Source organism: Mobula hypostoma, chromosome 7 (assembly GCF_963921235.1).
Source record: "Mobula hypostoma chromosome 7, sMobHyp1.1, whole genome shotgun sequence".
Taxonomy (NCBI): domain Eukaryota; kingdom Metazoa; phylum Chordata; class Chondrichthyes; order Myliobatiformes; family Myliobatidae; genus Mobula; species Mobula hypostoma.
In genome coordinates, this window is record NC_086103.1 from 151479434 (window position 1) to 151496104 (window position 16671).

A 16671-nucleotide genomic window follows, 5' to 3' on the forward strand; every position below is an offset into this window, starting at 1 on the left:
CATAGTCGGGGTGAATCTGTGAAATTTATTGCCACAGATGGCCGTGGAGGCCAAGTCATTAAGTATATTTAAAGCTAAGGTTGATAGGTTCTTGATTAGTCAGGGCACCATAGATTACAGGGAGAAGGCTGGAGAATGGGATTGAGAGAGATAATAAATCAGCCATGATGGAATGGTGGATCAGACTTAATGGGCTGGATGGCTTAATTCAGCTTTTATGTCTTATGCTCTTATGGTTAAGGGGGCTATAATATTCCACTGGAGTTTGGAGAATCAGACTCAAACCACTGTAGGATGCACTAAATGTCTTCCTGAAATGTACCCTTCTTTGCTACTCCAGTTCCTCTTGTCCTCCCAGGAAATGCTCTCTGCTGGATTGTGGAGATTTTGTAATCATAGTCTGTGCAATGAACTACCGTGATCAACATTTCAACACGAGAATGAAAATAATTCCCTGTATGAAGTAAGATCAATTTCAATGTGACCTAAATGGAATGCCTTTTAAGACACAGGAGAATGTTCAGTATTAAATTTGTCCCATATATAACTGCAAATTAAATGGTAACTGAACAAGCACACAGAATGGAAGCATTATCTTGTCTCCTTTTCAAGAGACTCCTTCATGTCCTCCATGTTTAATGTATCTTTCAGTTTCTTTATCATAGCCAAAACTGGCATGTAGTTGTACAGCTTATTTCAGGACACATTATTATACAACATGAATTTCATAGGAACAGAGTTGTTCATTTAGCTCCTCAACCCTGTTGAAGCAGATTAAGTAGTTCATACCTAATTTGACCACAAACTCTGTATCTTAACCCCCATCTATCCACTTCAGATTTTTGACCTTTAATATTTGTAGTATCAGTTTCAACATCAAAAGCTTTAATATTATCTCAATAACAGATTGCTAGAGAAAACCCCAAGGTTCCAGAGATTATGTACTAAGTATTATGTAATAATGTACTTCTCTGATACCGATACTCAGATCATTTTTTATCTTCCTTTCTAACATGTTGCCAATGATGTTGGACTAAGATCTTCCAGTAAATATGTATTGAAACTGAAATCCAAATGCAAGATTTCAGATTGGAGACTTTTTATTGTCATTGCTCAGTACACAAGTGTAAAGGAGAACAAGATGATTGTTACTCTGGATCCGATGCAGCATGTTCTATAAGTAATCCTATAAAACATAATGTACAAATAACTGCTGAGTGTGGCCGTATATACAAAAGATTTGTTTATACGTGGACTGACTGTACATGAGTGATGCTAGATCCTTGAGTATCTGAACACAAGGTGACTCTGGCAGGAAATGGTATAGTGACTGTTGGCAAGAGGAACTCTTCTAGGTAGCAGCAGGGCGTATGGCAACACAGTGGGACAGTGTCTATGTTAGTGTTGGTATGAGACGTGGAGTGTAAGGATAAAATGGCAGTGCATGGGAGGATGAAGGGTACTGAGGGGCTGTGGAGAGGAAGTAGTAGTGCAGATGTAGTGGTAGTGAGGGTGGTGGGCTGTGTTAATGAGTGCAGGTGTTGATCAGCCTGATGGCTTCGGGGGAAGTTCAAGAATTCAGGTATACGGTAAAATAAACACCTTTGGTCCCAAGTCCAATGAATACAGTAGAATCAGGTTCATTATCACTGATATATGTCATGAAATTTGATAATTTTGTGGCAACAGTACAGTGCAGGACATAAAAATTACTATAAGTTACAATTAGGAAATTGTGCAAAAGATAATGTTCATGGGTTCATGGACCATTCAGAAATCTGATGGCAGAGGAGAAGAAGCTGTTGTTAAAATATTGAGTGTGGGTTTTCATGTTCTTGTACCTCCTCCATGATGGTAATAATGAGATGAGGGCATTTTGTAGATGACGAAGATCCTTATTGATGGAGGCCACCTTCTTGAGGCACTGCCTATTGAAGACGCCCTCAATTGTGAGGAAGATGATGGAGCTACAACCCTCTGCAGCCTATTTGGATCCTGTGCATTGGAGCCTCCGTATCAGGTGGTGATGCAACCACTCAGAATGCTCGCCCTGGTACATCTGTAGCCGTTTGCTGGAGTATTTGGTGACATTCCAAATATCCTCAAACTTCTAATGAAGTAGAGCTACTGGCATTTCATTGTGACGTGAACAGACTTGAAGTAACCAGTGGATGCCATATATTAGAGAATCCAATTGAATAACTTCCCAAACATTCATGAAAGTGCACTTCCCAAAAATAAATAATCAAGACAAGCTTAACGATTTTATGTAAAGCAATATTATATAAACTGGAGATAAGTTAAAGGACTCAGTGCTATTCTGCCAGTGGCAATCAACCCGTTTGATGTTGGGGAATCTGACACAGTAGAATTGTTGCTCGAAGAAGTCCCTATCATACATAACAACTTGTCACATGGGAGGAAACCAGAACACCTGGAGGAAACCTACGCAGTCACAGGAAGAACTTGCAAATTCCTTCCGTGCCGCGGTCTGTAAGGAGTTTGTACGTTCTCCCTGCACAAATAGAAAAAAAAAGATAATAATAAATAAATAATATTGTGACAAATAAAACTAACCTTTCTCTTTTCTGATTGGCTGGCTGTATTTAGTTGGTTTCTGCAGGACTCAGCGTTAGGATGGTAACAGTTTGGAGCACAGACGATATTACAGCACAGGAATAACCCCTTCAGCCCATGATCTTGAGCTGAACTAATTAACCTAATGAGGCCTAATTAGATCAATCCATTTGCAACCTTTATTAATGACTCAGGTGAAGAGGGTAAGTGCAGCCAAACACGCTGATTATAGGCACTCGAGCATCGATGCATGTTGAATATAAAAACAAAATGCTGAGAAGATTCAGTAAGTCAGCTAGCATCTGTGGAGGGAAATGAACAGTTGCCGAGGGTCCGCAATAGACGCTGCCTGATCTGGTTCAGAACAAGAGATCATTCATTTAAAATAGAATGAAGAGGAATTTCCTCCTCTACTGCAATAGGAATATTGCAAACCAAATTCAAGTCACAGACAGATCATAGTGAAATCAATGCTCATTGAAGATTGTCAGTGGAGTGAGATTGAATTCAAGATCAGATCAGCCATGATTTGAATGAATAGCAGGGCAGGCTGAGGAGTTGTTTGACCCAAACCTGCATGTGTTTTTATATGTTCTATATTTTTAATGGAAGAAAGAATTGAGAAGGGAAGAACTAAAGATTATTAGATCAATGGATATTAAAACATATTTGGCCGTCAATTTGAAAAGGAGGACGATAAATGATTTGGCAGCCTCCTGTAACTTTTTCAGGGGTTGTAGGAAAGGGTCAGTCGAAGTCGAGTGGGCTCCTTCTTTCCTGTAATTACTACCACCATTCTTTGAATTTTCTGTGGTGAATGATTGGTGATGCTGGAGTCAAACTGAATTTATGGTGACATCTGCAATGACAAGTTTGCAAGCATTGAGCCTACTGTGCTTTATTTGGCTCAGGTCAAACTTAAATAGGTTTTTTGGAGATGTCAGGTCAAGCAGAGATCGATAGCCTCAGCTGTGAGCTGTCGTCTTCACGGAGATCTGAAAGGCAAGGAACTAGAGAAAAGACAGTGTCATAAAAAACTGGTGTCATGGGGGACCTGATTCTTACTGCATACAATGCACATTCCTTTGCAACAAGTATTTGTTATATTTTTGATAATTTCTGTTAGTTGCAGGTAAGATTGTGAAGCATCATACCCATTGACTCTCAGTGAGTTACTGTGTTATACTAAGTACTAATAATGTTCAAGAAGTCAGACCTTCTTTGTAAGATAGAAACATTGGAATGATATAGAAGGCTAGGAACAGAGTGGGAGTGATGCAGAGAATGAAGGTAAATAGAAGTTCAAGATTAAGCTTACTGAATGAACTGAGATGTTCTATTGAAGCTCAACAAACAGCGCTTCTTTCCAACTTTGTAAATATTGTAAATAGTGTACATACTGTAAATATTGTATATACTTATGTCAATAGGCCATGTGGCTAGATGATATTTAAATGATCTGTTTATTATCTGAGAATGTATACAGTATACAACCTGAAATGCTTAATCTTCACCGGCATCCACGAAAACAGAACCCCAAAAGAATGAATGACAAAAAACATTAGAAACCCAAAGCCCCTCTCCCCCTCCTCTGCGCAAGCAGCAGTAAACATCAATATATCAACCTCCCCCTTCCCCCACCACCAATGACCCTCTAATTTTTAGTAGTCAATGTGCGCAAAAATCTTATGTTGTGCAATTTTTTTTTTCCTGTGACTAAAGTATGTGCGCACTGAATGCACACATGGCACAGTTTATGTAGGTTTACAAAATATTTGACATAAAACTGCACAGAATAACAACAAAATAACATACATATTTCAGTCACACAGTTATTTTTTCTCTCTCCTACCTTTGGCATTTACCCATTCTTTGTGAACACTATCTAGACTAATAGAATTTCCATCCAATTGATAGTTTTTGATTCTCATTAACATATCGAAATGAAATTCACCTAACAGTGGTCTCCAACCTCCGGGCCGCGGACTGATACATTGCCGCGAAGAACCCGACATTTACATGCCAGGTGGCATCTAATTAATTAGCTTGTTTATTTCGGCTTTTTTCTTAAAGATGTGCTGGGTGCGTTCCGACTACCGCTGCACCACTGCATTCTTTGCGGCAATGTATTGGTTTCTCAGCTTGTTGTTGAGTTGATTCATTAGGCTAAAACCTTGCTCACAATCCACACTAGACACAAGAAAGGTTCCCCCAATGTCCATCAACTGTGCAAGGTCGCAAAACTGTTCATTTTGAAGTACAAATGCCACCATTTGAGCAAAGTTTGAAATTGGTTTGGATTTATTTTTTTCTTGCATAGAAAATTTGAAATCATTAAACTAACTATTACAATATTTTCAGCTAAAAAATCGTGATATTTCAGACATAAGGCATTAACTTGTTCATCGCCAAATGTGAAGTCACAATCTGCAATTGTGGAGAAATCAAAAACTGACCGTTCTTGTACCTCAACTTTGATCTCCTCTGGGTTTGGTCGTTTTCGCTCTCGCTCATCTGCATTCAACCGTAACATGCGTAGCACTCCTGTAACGGGTAATGACAGGTTCTGTTGCCTGAGCTTTTGTACACCATCCAAATGCAATTTACTTGCCAAATGATGCTTCAAAAAGTCAGGTTTCCAAATATCATCCCATCCTTTCCACTAGCAAATCCTCCAGCAACTTTCGCACCACGGCAATACAAACAGATAACTCCAGTTTCCGAATCATACATAAATATTTCTCGTAGCTGAACATTCATGACCTCATGAGCTTTCGGTGTAACAATTTCTACTACTTTGTGCCATTCAGCTTTAAACAAATTTGCAGTTCTTTTGCGCTTCACGCCCTTCACTTCTTTTGAATCCGACATAGTGAATCAATATTTTTTCCAATAAAAACTTAGTAAGCTATCTACAGAATTTGAAACAGATCTTTGTAAACTTTATGATATGAACAAACATGGCTGCCGCCGTGATGCAGCTGTACAAACAGGAACAGGAAAGGTGAGGTGATGTAAATTAGTGACGTGCATAGTGGTATTTGAAAAACTGACCGACTTGTTAACAGAAACAGCTAAAAGATTATTTTCAATAAATATAATTATTAATTACTACATTATTTTAGGTAACTAACCTTTTGTGCACACATTAATTTCCTTTGTGCGCTGGTTGAAAAATATGTGTGCGCGTGCACACGCACAGAGCTTAGAGGGAACTATGCCCACCACCTATTTCAGCGAGAAAGCATCAGCACCCACCACTCACCAACCAATAGCAAAGCACCCAAAGAGAGACCATGATCTGCTGTCAACAAAAACTATTGTTTACCCGACAGTTCGACATGCTACAGGCTCTCTCTCTCACCAACAAGAGACAGAGGGATGTCACCCATTTCACCGCAAAAGGAGAGATTAACAGTTGCTGTTAAGGGATCAGTCTACCGTTTCATTTTTTTTTTACAAATTATATTGTTATGTCTTTCCTGATGTGGTTGTTTATCTCTACTAGATCTCGCAACGTATAAGTTCATAGCTGTTATTGATTCCTAATTATCGCTTTGTTAAGCAATTGGCCTTCAACATAAGCGTGGCCATTATATAGTTGTTTGTGCATTTCATTTAGTAGTTAGAAAGACTTGTTAGAAGTCGAAGGAATTTCAATCAGTATTTCATCTGCCTTTCGTTAGAACACCGAGAATTACTATCTTTTTACACCAGTATATTGTAATACATTGATGAATATTAAAACCACCTTCGACTACAGCTAGGCCGGATAGGAGTTATCTACCTGTCTAGCTTGAGAAACGGGGAAAACTATTGAGTGAGGGCAGAATAGTAAAAAGACGCTCTCAATGGTGATTCCATCTGCAAAGATTCTGCAAGCTCCCACACAGCAGAAAGTTAAAGTGTCAGCAACGGAGAAAAGAAGGCTTGAAACCAGGTCAGTGTGTTCGATAAGTTCATCTAAATTATCTAGACATTCTAATGGATTGGCAGCAAGCATGGGGGCGCTGGAAACCCGTGCCACGACCAAAGCAGCTCTAGCCAAGGCATCATTTGCAGAAAGAGAAATTGCTGTTAAAGTGAGACAGGCTGAATTAAATGTGGATAAAATCCACCTGGAAGCCACGATATAGGCACTGAAGCATGAAAAGGCTTTAACCAAGGCCAAGGTCTTTGAGCCAGGCATTGAGGAGCTCGCTGACAATGACGATGTTAGATCAAACTCACCACATCATTCAGCCGAGAGGACTACAAGGTATGTTTGAGACCAGTCTGCTTCTTCCTATGCCCACCCACAAGCAGATCTGAAAACTAAGGCCACTGAAACAGGGGGCTCCTCTTCCACGGGCCAACTCGATACCTTTTACCCAAGTGGGACAGACATAGTCATAGTCATAGACATAGTCATACTTTATTGATCCCAGGGGGAAATTGGTTTTCGTTACAGTTGCACCATAAATAGTAAATAGTAATAGAACCATAAATAGTTAAATAGTAATATGTAAATTATGCCAGTAAATTATGAAATAAGTACAGGACCAGCCTATTGGCTCAGGGTGTCTGACCCTCCAAGGGAGGAGTTGTAAAGTTTGATGGCCACAGGCAGGAATGACCTCCTATGACGCTCTGTGCTGCATCTTGGAGGAATGAACTCCTGTGCCCACCCAGTACATTATGTAGTGGATGGGAGACATTGACCAAGATGGCATGCAACTTAGACAGCATCCTCTTTTCAGACACCGCCGTGAGAGAGTCCAGTTCCATCCCCACAACATCACTGGCCTTTCGAATAAATTTGTTGATTCTGTTGGCGTCTGCCACCCTTAGCCTGCTGCCCCAGCACACAACAGCAAACATGATAGCACTGGCCACCACAGACTCGTAGAACATCCTCAGCATCGTCCGGCAGATGTTACAGGACCTCAGTCTCCTCAGGAAATAGAGACGGCTCTGACCCTTCTTGTAGACAGCCTCAGTGTTCTTTGACCAGTCCAGTTTATTGTCAATACATATCCCCAGGTATTTGTAATCCTCCACCATGTCCACACTGACCCCCTGGATGAAAACAGGGGTCACCGGTACCTTAGCTCTCCTCAGGTCTACCACCAGCTCCTTAGTCTTTTTCACATTAAGCTGCAGATAATTCTGCTCACACCACGTGACAAAGTTTCCTACAGTAGCCCTGTACTCAGCCTCATCTCCCTTGCTGATGCATCCAACTATGGCAGAGTCATCAGAAAACTTCTGAAGATGACAAGACTCTGTGCAGTAGTTGAACAGAGACCATCTCCATCACGTGCTTAAAGCTCCAACGTACCATGGCGTAACACAGATGGTGACACTGCTCAGCCTCCTGGTAAGGTGCACCACACCCCAATGAGCCCCAGCCTAACCACGATGTGTCAGATCTTGCAAGGTTCCTAGCCTGCTGTGACCTGCTAATGGCTGGACTCACCAAATTCAATGATAAGCTAGGAAATTACAGGGCTTGGAAGTCCACATTCTCCAATGCCATTGAAGACCTCAAGCTCAAGCCTAGTGAAGAACTCGACCTGCTGGTGAAGTGCTTTGGACCAAGGTCTGCCAAGTATGCAAGCAGATTAAGGTCAGTTCACATCAAACACCCCAGTGCCGCTCTCACTTTAGTCTGGCAGAGACTGGAAGAGTGCTATGGACTCACAGAGGCAATGGAGGCTAGCAGGGAGCCCTAATATCTGCGAGAGCTAAGAGACCTACTATTGGAGTTGGAGGCAGCCAAAGCTGAAAGCTACTTATGTGGTTTATTTTAACCTTGGCTCTATATGAGGAATCCATCCTATCTTGGAGAAACTTCCCTTTAGTCTGCAGGAGAAATGGATGTTAGAGGAGACAAGACACAACTGGAAAAGGGAGTCAGCTTCCCACCCTCCTTCTTTTCTAGTTTCATCCAGACTGAAACAAAAATGAGGAACTGTCCTAGCTTCATTGTGAGCCTCTCTAGCTCGGCACCATTTAAATCAGAGAAACCTGTTAGAGAACCTGTCATGGTGCATAAAAGTGAGGTGGACAATGCTGTCCAAAAGGGTGATTCTAAAATTTCTGAAGATTCTAACAAACAGTGCCCTCGACATTGGAAACCACACCCTCTCCAGAAGTGTAGAGGCTTCAAAGAGAAACCTCTACAGGAGCGAAGAGCCTTCCTTAAAGAGCACTCCATATGCTTCTGCTGCTGTTCATCAACCAGACACCGGGTGAGGGACTGTAATACTGTCATCCAGCACTCAGAATGCAAACACATTGCAGCCCTTCATGTTGGCCCACCTCCCTGGTCTGTGAAGAACAACACCACTATCTCTATACAGCATGGCAGGGAGGGAGGTGAATCCCCCTCCTCTCTGGTTGCCACCCTGTACTGAGGTCTGTGGGGGAAAACTCCACCAGTAAGTCATGTTCAAAGGTCTGCCTTGTCAATGTTTACGCCAAGGCCACCATGAGAAGAGGATGAGGATGTACGTTGTCTTGGATGAGCAGAGCAGTAAGTCCCTAGCTAAATCATCTTTTTTCAATGTCTTCAACATAACCAATGGCTTCTCATCTTATACACTTAAGACATGTGCAAGTATGTCACAGATGGTTGGGCAAAGAGCAGGAGGCTTTATTGTTGAACCTGTTGATGGAAAGACTCGTTTAGCTCTTCCCGTGCTCATTGAGTGCAATGAACTTCCGGCCACAGGAAGGAAATCCCTACTCCAGAACAGTGACTCAACACACTCACCTCAAGTCCCTATCCAGCAGGACGCCATCACTCGACCCAAAGGCAGAGACCCTGCTATGAAGAGACATCATGCAAGGTATTCGAGCAATGTAATGGTCCTCCAAATGCTGAGTTCCTCCAGCATTCTGGGTGTGTTACTCCAAATGCTTCCTTTGCGCAGAGGTTGCCACATGAGTGGGTCATAGTCAGATATGTCTGACTAGGGAGTGCAGATAAACCCTCACCTGTGAACATCTTCAGAAATAGCATTCTACGAAACAGGCGCTCCAGCCTCATGACCACCTGCCATAGCAGCATCTACATCAAGGACAGCTTCAGCCAGTTCTGCCACCCTCCCGTTTCTCCCACCCTGATCTCGCAACAAAGAAGTTTGACAGTAAACATGGGTGAATCTGTCTTTGTCCATACAAAGGATGACTACAAACCAGCTTCTTCAATCGATGGCCTTACTTTCCTGAGGATGATGGATAACGGGTTCCATCAAGACAGCTCAAACAACTGGGTGACACTGCTACCCTTATGTAGCCCCCGACAAAGCCTCCCAAACAACGGTCAGCAAACAAGCAGCCACTTTCTTTCACTCACACTCATTCTCAAGAAATCTCCCAAAATTACTTAGGAAGAAAATAAACAGTAGAAATGGAAAAATTGGCTGTTGAAAATGATTGAAATGTGAATTCTGGTTACCAATCTGTAAGCATATGTTGGGTTTGTACAAATTCTAGACTTGTCTTGGATTTTCTGTTGTATATTTGATTCTATCTAATTGGCTTATTTTGAAGTTTGGGTGGTGATTCCTCTTGAAGGACAGAATCTTACTCCTGTATTTCGAATCCAGTTGATGGTCTTATTATTCTTTAGTATTTGACTGTGCTATTCAATTGATCAGGAGCATTGAGTCTAATATGGTTAATGTTTGTTTTGTGAAAGGCGTGAGTTCTGTTTGTGGTACCTTTTACAGATATCAGGCAGACAGTGCTATGTTGTTTCCTGATGTGGTTTATTTAACTCTACTAGATCTCACAGCATGTAAGTTCACAGCAATTGTTTATTACTTATTATCGCATTGTTAAACAATTGGCCTTTGACATTAGCGTGGCCATTATATAATCATTTAGTAGTTAGGAACACTTGATAGAAGTCGAAGGTAGATTTAAATATTGATTGAAATTCCTATCTTTAGGAAACTGAGAATTACTATCTTTTTACACCAGCATATTGTAATGCATTGGTGAGTTATAAAACCACCTTCAACTACAGCTAGGCCAGGGCTGGAGTTATCTATCTGTCTATCTTGAGAAACAGGGAAAACTATTGAGGAGGGCAGAATAAACATCACATCTAGGCAGTTCCTTGCTGTTTAACACCCTTCATCAAATCTCCAGTGTTCTTCCACTGTCATTGAAATTGAGACTTACCAGAATTCCAGTAGATTCTAATATCCGTCTTAGGAGACATTACTGCCACCTTTCACTGAGTAAAGAAACCAAAAAAATAGTCAAAATAAATTGTGAATGAGAGTGGCAGAGTCGTTATCTGGACTGTTGACCTTTATCATTTCATCATTTCCTGATAGGAGGTCATTGCCCTGCGATGTTAACTCTGTTTCTCTCTTCTGATCTGAGTGAGCATCTACTTTACAGCTTTAAGACAGGTTTCAATAATTTCTGATCATGATTCTGTGACAACATGGACATAAGACTAAGAAGCAAGGTGTGGGGTCAGAGGAGGTGTGATTACCAGTGGCAGAATCCAGAGGCCCTTCCTTTCCCTTTTTTTGCCCCATCACTTTTGTAGTTTAATCTCTCCACTACATTCTTCTGTCATAAATCTTTGCCATTGTAAAGTGGGTAGATGGTAGCTCTCGGACACCACTTTATATGTACCCCTGGATCATGACCACACTAACAAACATCAGGCCACCATCTCTCACGCTGTCACAGGTCTCATTACCTCAGCAGATCTCCCATCATCCACATCCTCTTGACCGTCTTCAACCTGATCGTGCTCCAGCCTCACACTTCCCACTTTTGTCTCTCACAGGTTCTGACTAGCTACAAACCACCCAACTGTACCTCTCCCCTTTCTGGTTTTGTCTGCCTGTCATCTTTTCCTGAATGTCCCATTATCATCCACTTTACTCATCAGATTTCAGCACTGGCTACATTTATGTTCCCACATAATAATCTTCACAGCTAACTCCTCTTCACCCTCCCCTCCCACTACTTTGCTCCATCTGTTCTCTTTCCCTCTTTTTTTCCTTGTCTATTTTTACCTATGAGCCAGCTGTCACAGTCTCTCAAATCCACCCTGACCTCTCCCCCATTTATCTCTGTCTATTTGTCCCTCCAGATTCCAACAACTGCAGTCTCTTGTTTTTTCAATTCTGTTCATTACTCCTTTCTTAACATCTTAGTATTTGGAGTTTGAATTGCATCCAATCAGTGAACAGGAGTGTGAGAAGAAGAGGCGACTTCACACAGGTCTGAGACTGAAGATTAAAAAAGCAGCCCTTCGTGGCAGTTTTCAGAGTTTGAACTGTGCCCAAGCAGTCAATGGGATTCGTTAGCAAAAGCAAATAAAAATAAGGCAGGAGCAAGCGGAGCGGCCATTGTGAGAGTGCGCCAGTTTTAGAACGGGGAGTCTTTGGCTTTGGTTCACCAGGCTTGGTGAGTTCAGCCTTGGGCAAGGTAAGTATCTGGAAAGTTTCTCCTCCTCCTCCTTTATTCTTCATCCTTCATCCGTTAGGGCACAATTAATGCAGTGAAAATGGCTCCAGGGGCTGTGTTGTGTTCTTTGTGTTAGATAATGGAATACTGGGAGACCTCCAACCTCCCCAATAACCACATCTGCACCAAGTGCACGGAGCTGCAGCTCCTCAGAGAACATGTTAAGTAACTGGAGCTGAAGTTTGATGGCCTTCGACTCACATGGGAGACTGAGAAAGTGAGGGAGGTGGTCACCCCTAGGTTGCAGCTGGCAGGTGAATGGATGACTGTCAGGAGAAGAAAGGAACATGGGCAGCCAGTACATCATAGTACCCATGTGGCCATTCCCCTCAAAAATAAGTAGACCATTTTGGATATGGTTGAGGGGGACAACCTACTGGGGTGGGGGGAGCTGGAGCAACTGGGTCTCTGGCACTGAGTCTGGCTCTATTGGCACAGAAGAGAAGAGGGGTGAAGAGGACTGCAGTAGTGATAGGAGATTCCATAGTCAGAGGAATAGAGATGAGATTCTGTGGATGCGATAGAGACAACTGAATGGTATGTTGCCTCTCAGGTGCCAGGATCAGAGATGTCTTGGATCGGGTCCACGTCATAGTAAAGGGGGAGGGTGAACAAACAGCAGTCTTAGTACGTATTGACATCAATGACATTGATAGGAAAGGTGAGGAGGTCCTGAAGAGAAGTTTTTAGGTAAAAAGCTAAAAAGCAGATCCTCTAGGGTAGTAATCTCCAAATTGCTGCCTGTGCCATGCACCAGTGAAGGTCAGATTAGGAGCATTTTGCAGATAAATGTGTGGCTGAGAACTGGTGCAGGGAGCAGGGGTTTATATTTCTGGATCATTGGGATCTCTCCTGGGGAAGGTACAACCTGTACAAAAGGGATAGGTTACACCTAAACCCGAGGGGGACCAATATTATTGCAGGCGGGTTTGCTAGAGCTGATCAGGAGGGTTTAAACTAATTGGCAGGGGTATGGGAATTGGAGAGATGGGGCTGAGAACGGGGTAGTTGGTTTACAAATGGAGACAGTGTGTAGTGAGACTGCTAGCATTGACAGGCTGATGGTAGGGCAAAATTGCAGTCAATGGGATAATTTGCAATGTAAAAGAGGTCGAATTAAAAAAGGATGATCAATACAGGACTGAACATGTTATATTTGATTGCACGCAGTATAACAGAATAATGTAGGTGAATTTATAGCACAGTTGCAGATTGGCATGTATGCTGTTGTGGGCATCATTGAATTGTGGCTGAAAGAAGGTTACTCTGGGAGCTTAACATCCAAAGATACACACTGTATAGTTGGGCTGGTAGGCAGAGGGGGTGGGGTGGCTCTATTGGTAAAAAGTGAAATCAAAAACTTAGTAAGAGGTTACATAGGTTCAAATGCTGGAGAATCCTTGTGGGTAGAGCTAAGAAACTGCAAGGATAAAAAGACCCTGATGGGAGTTATACACAGACCTCTGAATGGTAGCAAAGATGTGAGCTACATGTTACCATGAGATATAGAAAATGCATGACGAAAGGACAGTGTTACAACCATCACGGGTGATTTCAATATGGCAGTAGATTGGGAAAATTTGGTTGGTGCTGGATTCCAAGAGGGGGATTTTGTAGAATGCCTACAAGGTGGTTTTTTGGAGCACTAGGGGATCAGCTACTCTGGATTTGGCGTTGTGCAATGGGATTGATTAGACGCTTAAGGTAAAGGAACCTTTAGGGGCCAATGATCATAATATGATAGAATTCACCCTGAAGTTGGAGATGTAAACAAAAGAAGAAATATTCTAAAGGCAGGACGATGCAACCATGGCTGACAAGGGAAGTTAAAACCAACATAAAAGCCAAAGTGAGGGCATATGATAGAGCAAATATTAATGGAAAATTAGAAGGATTGGGAAGCTTTTAAAAAACAATAGAAGGCAACTAAAAAAGTCATAAAGAGGGAAAAGATGGAATACAAAGGTAAGCTAGCCAATAATATTAACGAAAATACCAAAAGTTTCTTCAGATATATAAAGGCTAAATGAGAGGCAAGAGTAGATATTGGACTGCTAGAAAATGAAGCTGGAGAGATAGTAGTAGGGGACAAGGAAATGGTTAATGAACTGAATAAGTATTTTGCATCTGTATTCACTATGGAAGACAATAACAGTGTGCTGGAAGTTCAAGAGTATCAGGGTGCAGAAATGAGTGAAGTTGACATTACTACGAAGAAGGTGCCTGGGAAGCTGAAAGATCTGAAGGTAAATAAATCTCTGGACCAGATCGTCTACACCCTAGGGTTCTGAAAATGGTGGCTGAAGAGATGGTGGAGGCATTAGTAATGATCTTTCAAGAATCAGTAGATTTGGGCATGGTTCCAGAGGGCTGGAAAATTGCAAATGCTACTCCACTCTTGAAGATGGGAGAGAGGCAGAAGAAAGGAAATTATAGGCCAAGTTAGTCTGACTTCAGTAGTTGAGAAGGTGTTGGAGCTGATTGTTAAGGATGTCGTTTTAGGGTACTTGGAAATGTATGATAAAATAGGTTGAAGTCATCATGATTTCCTTAAGAGAAAATCTTGCCTGATAAATCTGTTGGAAATCTTTGAAGAAATAACAAGCAGGATGGACAAAGGAGAATCAGTGCATGCTGTGTACTTGGGTTTTCAGAAGGCCTTTGACAAGGTACCACACATGATCTGCAGGAGGCAAAGCGTAGGAATAAAGGGAGCCTTTCCTGGTTGGCTGCTGGTGACTAATAGTGTTCCGCAGGTATCTGTGTTGGGACTGCTTTTTACGCTATATGTCAATGATTTTGATGATGGAATTGATGGCTTTGTGGCCAAGTTTGTGGATGATACGAAGGTAGGTGGAGAGGCAGGTAGTTTGAAGAAGCGGAGAGGCTGCAAAATGACTTAGACAGATTAGGAGGATGGGCAAGGAAGTGGCAGATGGGATATAGTGTCAGGAAGTGTATGGTCATATACTTTGGTAGAAGAAATAAAAGCGTAGAGACAATTTTCTAAATGGAGAGAAAGCCCAAAAATCCGGGGTGCAAAGGGATTTGGGAGTCCTCGTGCAGAATTCCCTAAAGGTTCATTTGCAGGTTGAGTCAGTGATGAGGAAGGCAAGTGCAATCTTAGCATTTATTTCGAGAGGATTAATATGTAAAAACAAGGATGTAATGTTAAGGCTTTATAAGGCACTGGTGAGGCCTCATTTGATTGTGAGCAAGTTTAAGCCCCTTATCAAAGAAAGGACATTCTGACATTGAAGAGGGTTCAAAGAAGGTTCATGAAAATTATTTCGGGATTGAAAGGCTTACTATATGAGGAGTATTTGATGGCTTTGGGCCCGTACTCACTGGTATTCTAAAGAATGAAGGAGTTATCCCTTTGAAACATATCAAATCTTTTAAGGCCTCGATAGAGTGGATGTGGAGAGGATGTTTCCTTGGGTGGGAGAGTCTAAGACCAGAGGACGCACCCTCAGAATAGAGGGACGTCCATTTAGAATGAAGACGAGGAGGTATTTCTTTAGCCAGAGAGTGGTGAATCTGTAGAACTCGTTGCCGCAGGCAGCTGTGGAGGACAAATCATTGGGTACATTTAAAGCAGAGATTGATAGATTCTTTACTAGATAGAGCAAGAGGGGTTATGTGGAGAAGGCTGGATCTGAGATGGTCATGGATTAGCCATGATAAAACGGTGGAGCAGACTCAATGGGCCAAATGGCCTAATTTTGCTCCTATATCTTATGGTCTTAAACACCTTCAATGCTGCCTTGTACAGCATTAGTTCTGTTTATCTCTGCATAGATGCTACATGATCTGCAAATCTGCAGAATATCTCCTGTATTTTCCATTTTATTTCTGATTTCCAGCACATGGCATTTAGTGCCTTGAATTATTGTGTTACTGTTCCTGATGAGAGCTGTCATTATTACAATTAATTTTCCCGGTTTCAATAAGTTGGCATTACTGGTAAAATCAAAGTTTAGATCTCCATCCCCTTTCTAATCCCTTCTGAGGGTCTTTGATTCTTCCTTCTCATAGATTCCGCTTTTTCATCTACTCTGTTTCCTTTGAGCAAGGCACTTATGGGTACTGGCAAATGCTGAGGGTTAACCTTGCTGGGGGTTAACTGGCATCCTATCCAGGGGGGAGTCTTGTACTCTCAGTCGCTTCACACCACAGAAACCAGCATAAGCACTGGCCTGATGAGCCGCAAGGCTCTGGACAGACTTTAACTTTAACTGTTTCCTTTGGGTTTCTTTTTTATTCATCCTTGGGTTCTCCCTCCCTCGAGTTCCCCTTCTTTCTCCTCCCTTACGTTCCTGCTCTTTCTTCTCTCACCCTTTCTCCACCGCCCCACCCCCCACCAACTTCCCCTGTCATTGGGTTCAACACTTCTACCTCCTCTTGTGGACTTTAGTTCCTGGAATGTCAATTAACAGCTACTGGCTGAATCCCACCAAAATATGCGGAAACACAAGGATTCAGATTTTTTTTGACAGTCCAACGGTATTTGTGGATCAAATGTCATAAGGTCAGAATATCACATGGTCAAGCCTGTAGCCATAACAACCAAGTTATAACACATGCTAAATTGTGGAAATGCAGAAG

At 42.0% G+C, this 16671-nt stretch overlaps 1 protein-coding gene across 1 annotated transcript in view; it reads left to right on the plus strand.

Moving 5' to 3' along the window:
* Positions 1 to 16671, plus strand: part of kl (klotho) — a 110871-nt gene that overhangs the window by 65610 nt on the left and 28590 nt on the right. The gene's annotated exons all lie outside the window — the stretch shown is intronic.